This window comes from Dermacentor albipictus, chromosome 3 (genome assembly GCF_038994185.2).
Source record: "Dermacentor albipictus isolate Rhodes 1998 colony chromosome 3, USDA_Dalb.pri_finalv2, whole genome shotgun sequence".
Classification (NCBI taxonomy): Eukaryota; Metazoa; Arthropoda; class Arachnida; order Ixodida; family Ixodidae; genus Dermacentor; species Dermacentor albipictus.
This window is the reverse complement of record NC_091823.1, coordinates 95,673,901-95,686,941: the sequence shown is the minus strand read 5'-3', so window position 1 is coordinate 95,686,941 and position 13,041 is coordinate 95,673,901. Positions and strand designations below refer to the sequence as shown.

The following is a 13,041-nucleotide window of genomic DNA, read 5'->3' as shown; positions in this document are numbered from 1 at the left end:
GGCTGAAGCAGTATTACGATCCGCCCACCTCTTCCTAGGTCGCCAGGATGGCTACTCTTCAATTCCGGGGGTGATTGTGACGAAGAAGATCGGCAGGCTGAAAAGCCCCGTTGCCACCGCGTGGCACGTACCCAGTTCGTTCGCTGGCTGCGCCCTACCTGCTGGTGCTGAGTTTGTCGCTGCTGCTCTACGAGCCGAATAAACCCCCCTTACAGGGGGATGAAACTGAATGCATCAAAAACTACCAGTATCTCCTTCACTCACAAGAAAAATGCGCTTCAGTTTACATACACAATAAACAATATATCACTAAGAAAATACGAGGAGGTCACATATCTCGGGGTCACTCCTACAATGAAATTAGATTGGGAAACTCATATAAATAATGTGTATGACAAGGCCCTAGGTAAACTACATTTCTTGAGAAGAAAAGTTAGAAACACACCTCCTAGTGTTAAATGCACACAGAACCCTCATTAGACCCTCTTTAGAGTATGCTGACATTATTTGGGCCCCACACCAGAAGTATTTAACCGAGAAACTAGAACGCATACAGAACTTAGTATTGAGATTTATATATTCACAATATTCACGTCAAACGAGCATTACAAACCTGCGCGTCAAGGCTAACGTTCAATCACTGGCTCAACGTAGAACGATTTCCAGATTAAAATTTCTATGCTTACTTTATCACGGCTCCTATTGAGTACCACAAGCAACATACATTCAAGCGCCATTCAGACTTTCTGCCTGAACCAACCATAATAAATCAATACGACACCATCCCAGCCATAATAACACTCGCAAGTACTCTTTATTCCCACACGCCATTTCCCATTGGAACATAGTACCCTCTAGAGCCGTAAATTGCCCATCTGCCAACGCAATTATTGACAGTATTGAGAATCTGGAATTCGAATGGTGATATTGCCTGTATTTCATATGCAGCCTCTGTAGATGCATTCTTATGGTAAACGCTGTTTCGCCTGCTTCCCGGACGGCTCATTTAAACAGTGTATATATTTATTGAGTATGTTCATTTTTGTGTGTGCTAATGCTCTTTGTTTTGGATACACTAGTTTAAGTTTATTCTTTTTTTTTGTACTGTATTCCATGTTGTAACCACTCCTGCATGGGCCCGACGATGGCCTGCAGTATTGTAAAATAAATAAATAAATAAGAATGCAAAAACAATATATGTATACATATATACACATATACATACACACACATACATATATAGATATAACAAATTTCACAGAAGTTTACAATAAACACAAGTTACCATCAGGAAACGTTCTTTTTTTTAATAAATTATTTTACATACTTGCAAATATATATGTGCATCTATGTTAAAAAACATAAAAAAAGAAAAATCTGCATATAGGCTGCTGCTTTCGCGACAGACATCTCGGCAATGTAGCCCAGGGCGTCGTCACATCCTTGAATTTTAACAAACGTGAAGACGCCCTTTGCAGCATCCAGTTCACGACACGAAACCCTGCCACGTGGTTCGGGCACAATCACTGCAGTGGAAACCTGGATTCTAGGAATAGTAGTTACTAGTGTGAACGTATAAACAAAATGAGAATATATGACAAGTTCTACGGAACTGTTGGAGCAGTTGACAATACACATCTATAAGAACAAATCCAATATTTTAGTTATGTTTAGAGATAACACATCAACATGTTGGTTAAAATAGTTAAGTAGGGAAGGTAGTGTATGTTTAAGGCATTGGCAGCCATATTTAGTATGTGAAAAAGGGATCTGCCATGGTGCCTGGTGACGATATGAATATGCACTTCTATTTTGTTGTAGAGTTGCCGGGGCTAGGAATGAATCGAGTTTTCCCAGCATAGTATTTCTATAGCTTAGTAATGTTTTGAATTTATATATGTCACGGGCTCTGATTATTCTGTTTTGTTGGAAAAGCTCTTGCGTATGCTCGAAAAAACAAACGTTCGCTATCACCCGAATTGCTTTCTCATGAAGTATTTCCAGCATTTGAATATTTTGCGCTGTAGTGTTACCCTATATAAGTGAACAGTAACTGAGGTGTGGATGGAGAAGAGCATGATAAATGAGACGCTTAACTTGAAAAGGTAATGCACTTCAATTGCAATTTAACACACCTACAACTTTTCATACCTTTGAGCAAATATGACTAACGTGTTCATTCCAGGACATATGCTCTGTGAGTATTATGCCTAGGGTTTTTATGGATGACGTAATGTTAATTTTATACAGACCCCACACAATATTATCTGGCAATGTAGTAGAACTTCCCAGAGCATGAAAAACAACGCATTTTGTTTTGGTTTCATTGAGGATGAGGCCGTTTGCCTTAGACCATGCTCGAAGTCCATAACAAACGGAGCTTGCTATAGGTGTTATTTCTTTTAAATCTTTACCTGTAAAGAAAACAGAGCAATCATCTGCATATGTGACAAATTTACACATATCGCTCACTTGTACAATATCACTAATGTAATACAGGAAAAGTATCAGGCCAAGAATGCTACCTTGGGGCACACCCGCTCTCAAAGATTTTATCTGCGATCTGTTCTCATTAATTTCAGCAAACTGACGTCGGCTTTCTAAATAAGATCAGATAAGTTCAAGTGTTATTCCTCGGAAGCCATATTTTTCCAGCTTTATCAGCAGCAATTTCTGGTTGACCCTATCAAAGGCTTTGCTGAAGTCTACGTATAACCCTAAAGTCAGAAAATTTTTTTCAGTGTTCTCTAGAATAAGCTTCTTCTGTATACTTAAAGCAGTTTCCGTAGACCGCTTTTTCTTAAACCCGTGTTGACAGTCGGTTAGCAGGCTATGTTTTTGCGAAAAATTATCAATATGAAAGTTAAAAATTTTTTCGAGTCCCTTTGATAGCACAGGAAGTATAGATACTGGCCGATAATTGCCCATATTATTTTTGTCACCTCCTTTGTGAACTATTACTCTCGCTACCTGCATATTACGCAGGAAAACTCCGGTTGACAGGAAAATATTAAAAATGTGCATTACTGCAGTTGCAAGTAAGTCTACGACGTACTTAATTGGCCTAATTTCTAAATCATCGACGTATCGACTATGGCTATTCTTCAAGGATGGAAATGTTGTAATCATCTCAGGGATGCTAGTAGGCTTTAGGAATAAAGATTCTCTTAATGAAGCGGCATGCATTGTATCTTGAATGTCGTGATCTATGCATCCTACTTTAACAAAAAAATTGTTAAAATGGTCTGCAAGTTCTGTACCACCTACAAAAGTGCAATCAATGTTCAACGTATTTGTTTGTGTATCGACTGACTTCCGATTTAGTGCTTCGTTTATTTTCTTCCATACTTTGACACTTCTGCTATTACCTCCATGGAGTTGTTAGTTGAGTTTTCTTCTCTATTAGTTGCATCGTCTATTAGTTGCAGGTGTGCCTAATACAGTGTTTTCACTTTAACCTCCTTATTTGCCTTTCTTCACTCTCATTTCCACTTGAAAATTTTGAACTTTGAGTGCCTATAACCTATATTAGGAAGTAGCCGCTAGCAACACTTGGGGAAGCAGTGTTCTTTTTTATTTTAAGCATGAATGGCATTGTCATTCACTGAATTTTGTGTGTAGTGCACAAAGCATCACATGGCAATAATTTCTTTGTTAAAAGAACTATAAAAGACAGACTGGCAAAGATTACTGCATATTTCATTTGGGATAAGTAAGTTGAAAACCTTGTATTGTTTTAGAATGCTTTTCTTCCCAATTAGATGTTTTACAGGAAAACATTTTGCAGCAGAAAACATGTTCCTGTGTCGTTCTTCCAAAAGACATAGTGAAACTTGTGATCCCACTTAGTGTCTGCAAAACTGAATGAATTGGTTTTATGTGTAAGATTAAATTGCCCAAATTATACGGAATTTTTAATGTTAATTATTAAGCTCAAGGATGTAATTAATGCTTTGAAACATTCGTTCTATGCTTCCATATATGTAAATGTAAGCTTTCACACAGTGAACACACTAAATTAGAAATATGCCTGCTATCCATGCTTTTTGCGCGTTGAAGGAACTTGCATGCTTTTGCATGTTTAGGAAATTGCCTTTCATTCTGTTTATACGGCATAATTTTCTCACCTATACTAGTAGCTACAGTGTACTGAGGTTGAGTGCCAAGGCAAGGAACCCAGAAGTTTTATGGGAATAACTACCCAAAATTACTGTCGATGGATCTGGCAGTGGGGGCGGTTCAGGAAGTGCACTGAAACTTGGAAATTAATGTTCAGTGTGACCTGCAGCATTCTGGAGTGAGGGTCTGCGCTGGAAGGAAACTATGAAATATGTTAGCAACTAGTCAAACATTGTTTTAACTCCAATGAGTGCTTTTAATGGTGCACAATGGGAAAGGACAACCAGTGACATCGATGCGAGCCTTCCGACTCTAAAGTTTGCTCTATGCATTCCTCTGTGTCGTTTCATCAATGGCAACAGGGCAGGCGCGTACGCTGTAATTTTTTTCGAGGGGGGGGCAACCTTAGGTCTCCTTCCTATGCAAATTAGGGGAAGGGTACCTTTATTATACAAATATGAATAATGCCCACCATTCACCATAAAGACACATAAGGCCTGTGAGATGCACCTCTCCTTTACATGGCAAACAAGGAACCACATCAAATGGACTCACGCTGGAAAGAACTGCAGGAAGAACTCTACCAAGAACAAGTAAACAAGTGAAAATGTAAATTAAAGATTTCTATAGTAGAATACATAGCAAGCATGGCACGTGAACCGCGTGGGGTTGTGTTGCTTAGCCAGCCAATCACAAAAGCAAACAAAATCATCGTCATGTGGCCTTTTCAACAATGCATCCTACTTGATAGATCCGGAGAGTCTGCTGTTCTTGAAGAGCCTTTTCATCGGCGGAAGCAGTGAGGTGTGCAACAGGCATGGACAAAGTGTATGGAGTCTGAGCATTTCACTCTTCAAAAGTCTGCGGTACAGTTCATTTCACTGCTGAACCCGTTTTACTCATGAAACTTCACTGCCAACTGCACTGAAACTTGAAAACAAATAGTTGCAGCAAAGCAAGCATTTTATAATTTTCAGTTTGAAAAGAATTCGACTTTCGCCATTATACTTTAATAAGGGAGGGAAAATGTATAAAATTTTGCGCTAATAATTTTATTTTTGTGGTCACCGCCTTATTTGCCTAACAGGAAAAGTTTGAAGTATGAATTATTTGCAGCCTCGCAGAGGAACAGTGGCTGGCGGTTATGAGGCCGTGGGCGGGGCTTCGCTGCATACTTAAGTTGCATCCGACTATAGTTTCGTTTTTTGAATTACCTCTAGAAGAATGATAGAGAAATATATATTTGCGGAACATATTTGCGGAACAATCACATTTTTTTTTTATCCCTCGTATACTGCTCTACTAAGTGCCAAACTGACTCTTATTGTTATTTGGGAAGTTGTGTAACGATGCGTGGCCACCAGTCCCGTGCAACAGGATAGACCGCAGGACGCTGTGGTTCTGGACATGCTGCACCCACTGTGAAAGGTTAGAAAAAAGCCCACATAAGCACAGCAGAGAAGTGGCAACATTAGGCGGTTTGACTGATAACTGTACAAGCGTCATTCAAGACACAGGGAATTGTTCCTCACTTCTGGCGGCGTTTACAGTAACGAACGGCACACGCGTTATCAGCATGATAGCATTGCCTGTTACTTTCCTGTCGGGAATGATAATGCGCATGCCGTTCGTTACTGGAAAGTACCGGACTCGCCGCGTTAAAGAAAGGAAATGCGGACAAGCAGATGACGATTATCGTTGTGTGGCAAGAGGGTGTAATTATGCGTAAGAGTGTATGCTAGCCACCATACCCTTAATATAAACATATCTTCTCTGTAAAAAAAAAAAAAGTTTAACACAGCGATTTTTGTCTGGCAACAAAAAAAAAGAAGAAGAAAGTTGCTTCCAAAGATTGTGCGCATCTATTAGCGGCGAGAATTAGGAGTGGCGCCCTCTCGCGAGTGACGTCACGGCCAAGACGCCGCTCGCTCCGGCTCGCTCGGCTGCCGCGCGCGCTCGTTCCCTTCGTGTATGCTTGAGATATGGGTGGCTCGAGCCGTACGTATTGAAGAATACGTCGGCTTCTTTCAGCTGCCATACCTTAACCACAGTTTCCTCTTCAAAGGCGTGTGAGTCGAGAAACTTTGCGGCTTGGATATCGCAAGCTAAGTAGCGTTAAAGGGGTCTACTAGGTTTTGCAATGCATATATGCGCCGTGTGTATCGGTAAATTTTGACTAAAAAAAGAATATCTGCAAATTCAACGCGCGAAGTTGTGTATGATGCTTCGCTAAACACTTAACAATCATTTAGTATTTAGCTATGAGATAAGAAAAATTTGGTAATTGGCGTCAACATGTTATCCGATGTTAGAAAGACACTGCCAAGCGAAGCTGTCATCACGATTCCTATTACTCTGGTGTGTTGTTCTATTCAAATATGGCCATTCATTGTTGCGTAAAAAAATAGTTAGGCGCGCATTTCTTATGAAAAAGTTTGCTGCTACTTTCATCCCCCTCTGAAACAGGCCTCCAAAAAACGAATTGCTCATGGCTGCTAACACGACGGCGCGTCATGTAGAGTATTTACATAGTTAATTCACAAACACCATAGTAGCAATCACCTGAGAGATAAGTTTCGTTGTTAAGATCGAGAGCCACTCAATTGAAAGTGATGAAATGTTTCATAGTGGCCCTCAGTAGCCTTTATCGACAATATGGCACACCCCTGATCACGTAACGGTAGCAATCGACTGTCCGTATGGCGAGGCACGCTATGTTCGCGAAACCCATCAGTTCACTACAACTTCGAATTAAAACCATAAAGCATTTTTTTACAGCGCCAACTGGAATGGCTAAAGTATTCTCGAGCTACTACACCGCAGCTTAGATTGCCTACAAAAGGAAAATTCAAGCACCTTCTGTCTCACAATGTCTCGATCCAGCGTTATTTAATTATACAAACAGATAACAATTCGCTTCGTCGGTACATAAATTAAGGCTAAATTAGGTTTGCTCCAATCCAATCGCAAACATTCATAAAGAAAGCACCACAAGCCTTGCATATACTTTCACTTGATTTCTGACCCTCCACCGGGGGGAATTTCGATATCTTGAATATGTCCCATACTACTAGTCATTGACGCTTCGACGTCTTTCTGGCTGCAGCTATGCGGTCCAGCAGGCATGCTTCACTAAAAAAAATTGGGCCGAGCAGCCTGTGTCAGTTCGCCAAACAGATTCGTCATGTATATTCCTCAAGCAACAAGCACCAGTAAATTTCTCAAGTGAGTTTGATTTGATTTGATTTATTAATTTCCATTTACACACACACATGTACAGAGGAGTGGTAGATGGAGGTGGATGAGGGAAAAAAGCCGCACAGACGTGGCTTGAGGTAACCTCACCCCCTTAGGTACAATATGGCTGCATGGGGTAACACATCAAGCGCCATATAAATTGCATTTATATAGTGGCCATAAAACATTGCAGTTATACAATATATGAAAGAACAGTAAAAATATTTCCACAATAACAATGCAAAACACACTGTGGCATTGAAATAAATAAATGATATACACTAGGTAACATAGACAAAAAAAGAGGAACATAACATACATTATTAATCATTAGCAAACGCGCTCTAAAGAGGCGAGTTGAACGTGTAGCACGGAAAAAGGGAATATATATTGGTACATTCCTATTTGTACTCTGTAAATAGCTGTAAGCCTTCATTAACTTTACTTCAAGTTTCCACCGCTTAAAAAAAAAAATAAACATGTGAAGAACCGCCTAATGTTGACAAGCAGTTAAAGAAGCAAGTGAGGCGTGTAGAATCTAAGCTCCAGTATTAGTTAAGTCCCCGTGCTACTGCCGAGCGTTTCTGTGAGGAAATGCAAAAAATTCGATATTATACTATGAACTACTCGTCGTGAGCAAACCTGTTTTAGCGGAATAAAATCAACGTGACTGCTGTAGAAGTCATATATAGCCAGCTTTGTGACATACTTGTTGCACCGCGGCAGGTATGGTATCATAACTGGATTCCTATAGGCTATGCTTTTGTGATTGTCTATCCGCGTATGAAAAAACCCGCAATGGGCTGGTCTGCGTCGCTTCGGCTGGCACTGTAGCGTTGCCTTCGAGAGCTGCATTGTTGTCTAAGAACTTAGCTCTTTGAATAAAATGTTCGCAAAGAAAGACGTCGTGAAAAATATATTTGAGACGACCACCATAAGTATACAAGCAGAGAGAACGAGGGTGAACAAACGAAAACACCGCAGAAAGCGCCCGGACAACGCCCGAACTGTAGCAGACGACAGGCGCGAGTCCGTGCCCTGACGTCACGCGAGCGGCGCTCGCAGCGCCGCTCGTGTTCGTTCTCGGGGCTAATAGCCAAGCCGATCCATGCCTAAAGCTTCCCAAAAATGGCCGATTGCATCGTCGAAGTCGTTAATACACTCTAATCGTTCACTTGATTTTTCGCTGCATTGGAAATGCAAGCGGTTAATTTCGCCGAATGAAATGTCTCGACGCTGTTCAGCGCCCGTCTCGTGCTTCTGAAAAGTGCTTGCGGTATTGGCGTGAACAGACAGGCAAGTGGACGTATTTATTCTACAGTTATTGAACAGTTACTTATCGATGCATCTTGAAGTTAGCCTAGAAGCTGTCGTTAAAAGTTCCGTCTTTCAGTAGACCTTGTGCAGCGTACTCTCAGCTCAATACGAAATTCTTGACTGCGTTCTCGAGTTTTGTTTAACGGTAATGAGAAGGAGTTAGATAATGCACATAGGCAAGGTTTTGTCTGGTCTTGCAGGAGTCCCAGGTGCTTTTTGCGCCGCGTACACTGTCGCAATCGTTACACGTCTGAGGAACCAGACTGGCGGCGCATAGGTAAAGCCGACTGCCAGTGCAAGCCGCAGTCCCCTACATTGTCGCTATAAAGAGGAAAATTTGTACGTGTACTAAGGGTACGCAACGTTTCTTTGTTCAGTATAATTTGGCGGTGCCTCCAGCAGAGAAAAATGTGGATCCCGTACTGCTCCTTCGGTTTGGGCTCGGCAATGCCTCCGCGTGGCGGGCGCGTTTAAGAGGAAGTTTTAGCTCGGGTGTTCCAATCTAAATACATACATGTAAACGGAGTATTCGTTTTTCTCGGCAACCACTGCACCAAATTTGACGAGGTTTGTTACATTTAAAAACAAAAGCTTAGAATCTAGAATTTCTGCTGGGTACACAAAAGATTTAAGCGAAACAATTGAAGCAGAGCGGGGCATGGTGCTTTCAGTGCCCAATTTTTTATAGAACATGTAGTTTTCCATTATAAAGGGGGACTGTAATGCGATGTCTTGTAAGTAGGGGGTTGTCTTATATTCAGAGTCGACTTATGTTTCAATGTGAACGGGAATGAAGTGTTACGCAGTTCTTTTAACGAAATTTACCTCTGCTGTTTAGTTTCCATATTGTGCGTAGAAGCAACAGTGCGTGCGCTTTCAGCTGCTCAGTTTATCTTCAATGCTGCTCTCAGTTTGTAGAGTTCATCACATGTGCATGTGCAACACATTGGCGAAGGCAATACGAACTGCATTTCTCGCTAGCTGGACAAGTTGGAATGGCAATGCACCTTGGAGAACAAGACTCGAATAGTGAATGTCTGGTGGTAAGTCTGAAGTAATATATTTTTCATTTATATTTGGTGTTAACTTTCCAGTGCAAAACTTTCTATCCTATTGAAGAAACATTTAGCCCCCTGTTTGGCCTATTTTTTTGAGGGCCTTATACATCAGGCCCCCTAGCAAGTTTTATAGCGTCCTCAATCACCTTGCCCCGGGGTTGCCCCGAAACCAGAATGATGCGCCTTGCACCGCTGTGGTGGCGCACTGCAAAGGGTCAACATCGAGGACAAAACTGCACCCATTGCAGGGTGCTTGCATGCAGCGCTATTTTTGCCCCTGGCGCGCAAGACGTGCGCGAACACGCACGCGCGCACATTTTGTTGTTTGCAGGTGCTGAGCATCTGTGGCAAGCGCTCGAACCTTGTCAAACTGCGTGCTCTGACATACCTGGTTGCAAGCAAACACCAATGGATCTTATAATTAATCCTGACTACCCGTTCCTGACGACCCTTTCAACGAACCTGTCCACTTTCGGCCGCTCTTCACCACATTGTTTTTGGACGAGGTTGATAAGCATGCCGTCTTCGCTGTCAGAAGAACTTGAAAAAAAAGCTCATCGATTGCGGCAATTAGCAGCGCTTCCTTTCTCATTGCCGACATCTCCACTGGCTAACTCCGTTGCAACCGCAGCTATCGGGCCAGAGCATCCACGGTTCTGCAGTCGGCAGTGTGCGCGCGCGTCCCGCAGTGCTTGCTGGGGGATTGCACCCCGGCGCACCGCCGATTTTTCTCGGTGTGAGACGGGGCAATGGAAAACCGCTCCAACAGGGGTGTGCTTCCGGTGATCGAGGATGAAAGTGCGCACCAAGGCGCCCCGGTGCGGGTGATCGAGGACGCTATTAGTTTACACTGCAATTTAAAGCTTCTTGAGACCCGAATACAGCCATGGGACATAATTACTTTTCAAGCTGGTTATTATTGCCTCCAGGCATGTTTCAAACATGAAAGATGTTTTTTTAATAACATAGTTTTAAATAACTGGCACCTTTTTTAAATATCACAGTCATACGTAGACAGGCTAAGAGCTGCATCTCCAAGTAAACATCTCATGCTCGCTATGGTAAAAACTGCATTTCATTGCCTGAACGCAGAGGTGAAGATGGAGTTATGTGTAGTAGACTGTTACTTGGCTGCTGCATCCTGGATTTTTCATGCATTAATGAGGAATTCAAAACATACTTCAAGGTTGCTTCCTGCTGTTTGTGACAATGCAGAGGTCTACATCAATTTAGTGTGAAATTTCTTGAAAGTAGATGAGAAGAATATGAGTGAACCACTTTCGACAGTTCCGCATGCATTAGACTTCATATCCACGATGAATGTTTGGAGTAACGACTTCAGACTTCTGGCATTTCTTTATCGAAATAATCTTTTAAACTGGTTTGTTATTAGAGGAGACAGCAGAAATTGAATGCCCTCTTACCACACCACCATGAGGTGAGCGTGACTGCCAACAGAGAGACACTCTCCCTCTGCCTTGAGTAGCCTCTGCGAGCGACGTTCTTTCCTCACCTTGTCACATACTTGAGCCGAAGAACCACATCGGGTTCACGTGACTAGCACCACCCGCTTTTTTTTTCTTATCCAGTTTTGTTGCGTGGCACATTTTCCACCGTGGCATTGCGCATCCTGAATTGGGCGATTTACCGAAGTAATGCATCATGGCGAGCGACACTTTTAAGACTGTGTTTTGCATTGCACTGTTTGTTTGTGTTGCCTTGACTCTGGCTGGGTGTGGCGCTTTCTCAAGAGGGAGGAAAGTGGTGTTTCATTTGAAGTTTCAGCTGTCTGTATGACATGCACAGATTTGTCATGAATACCTGTGTCATGTGCTGTAAGGCTGTAAACTTAAGAACAGCATTAAATACATTCTCTTAGTGGTGAATGCAAAGCATACTTATCTTTTGCGCACAAAGAAAATGTGAACAGTGTACAGTGCTCCCACTTCTGCGTCAGTCCGATAAAAAGGTCAACAAAGAGTGATACTGCACTAAATCAAGTATCTTGAAATTGGGAGACATACTAGGGATGCTTCTGCAGCAGACATGATTGGCCAGAGAGGTTAACAATGTACAGCTGCTTGCAGTGACCAAATGCACAGCACCATCAGTTTTGTGCCATGCTATAGTTCTATCAAAACCGCCTAAATTCTTGCAGCTTTTTAGGAAAGGATTAGTGGCACATAACAGTGTGCCTATTTTTCCTGTTTTTTGAATGTATATTTTGCTCCCACGTAGCTGATGTGACTCAAAGGTTTATAGTCCTGAAAGCTTGTTTGCTTTGTTATGAATGTTACCAAAAACTTACGTGTACAAGCTTACCCCTGCCCACACTAACGCAGACCCAGTGAGTTTATTTAGTATGGAAAGCTAAAACAATGTAGTGGCTGCACTATTGTTATGAATCTGTTGTAATGATAGATGTTGCTAATTTTATGGAGTGCTTGTTTTCATCACTCAGGATATCACCCAAAATGCTAGGAGGCAAAAAAAAAAGATGTGTATATTGTTCACAAGATATGGTTGAGTAGAGACTGGGTGGTGGCAACCGATTGAGGGAACGAGCTCGCCTGCAGATCTTGTGACAACAAGAGGTTCAAGTAGATTTTATCGCATTAAAGTGCAACAAGTGACTAGAAAAAAAAAAGCCTGGGCATGTCATCAAAAGATACCGTTGGGAACAAAAGTCTATGGATCTACACGCACCATGAAATACCCAAATTTCTTTTCTTACTTCCCATGTTGGCATACACTGGTCCACAGTAAAGTTGCAAAATGGGGCGGGCCCTCCATTTCATTCCTACTTGACAAAGTTGAGATTTCTTAATTCCACTCTTTTTAACTCCCCAGAATGCCAAAAGTTGTACTATTTCTCCAACTTTAAATGAAATTCTTACTATAGTTGTTTACTAGTTGTGCCTTTGAACAAAAAACTTATTTTTGAAGTTCTAACAACATTGCAGATAATGTTATGCTTCTTTAACGAGAACATATTTGCTTTGTGACCTTTCATTTTTGCAGTGCGTTGCGAGCTGTATAATCTCTCATATCTACTCTTCTTGACAGTACATGCATGTTACCTGCGCAAGTGTAATTTATGAATAAATAATGTGATTGCAGAATATATTCAGTAATGTTAATCTATAATGGCATCAATTGGGCAGATGTAGTTGGAATGGAACTGGCACAGTCCTGTAGTGCTAAACCTTCACTAGTATAAGACTGCAAAAACAGGTATCTTTGCCAATTACTCTAAATTAGACTAGGCCAAATTTTTTTTACATTTATAAGTTTTTACTGAATACTGGCT

The 13,041-nt window shown here is 41.6% G+C and overlaps 1 protein-coding gene and 1 long non-coding RNA gene across 24 annotated transcripts in view; one reads left to right on the top strand and one right to left on the bottom strand.

Annotated features, from left to right (window-relative positions):
* The window catches only part of LOC139057479 (uncharacterized), a 67,918-nt gene that overhangs the window by 5,567 nt on the left and 49,310 nt on the right, over window positions 1-13,041 (bottom strand). The gene's annotated exons all lie outside the window — the stretch shown is intronic.
* The window catches only part of LOC139057478 (uncharacterized), a 55,023-nt gene that overhangs the window by 18,926 nt on the left and 23,056 nt on the right, over window positions 1-13,041 (top strand). The window contains exons 1-2 of one of the 23 annotated variants that reach the window (XR_011512835.1): window positions 8,310-8,652; window positions 9,655-9,716. The exons of 20 other annotated variants lie outside the window; for them this stretch is intronic. The gene's annotated coding sequence lies outside the window, so the exon portion shown is untranslated. Of the gene's footprint in view, window positions 1-8,309; window positions 8,653-8,679; window positions 8,951-9,654; window positions 9,717-13,041 lie in introns of those variants that run through there. 2 more of the 23 variants (XR_011512836.1, XR_011512837.1) reach the window with 2 other exon arrangements.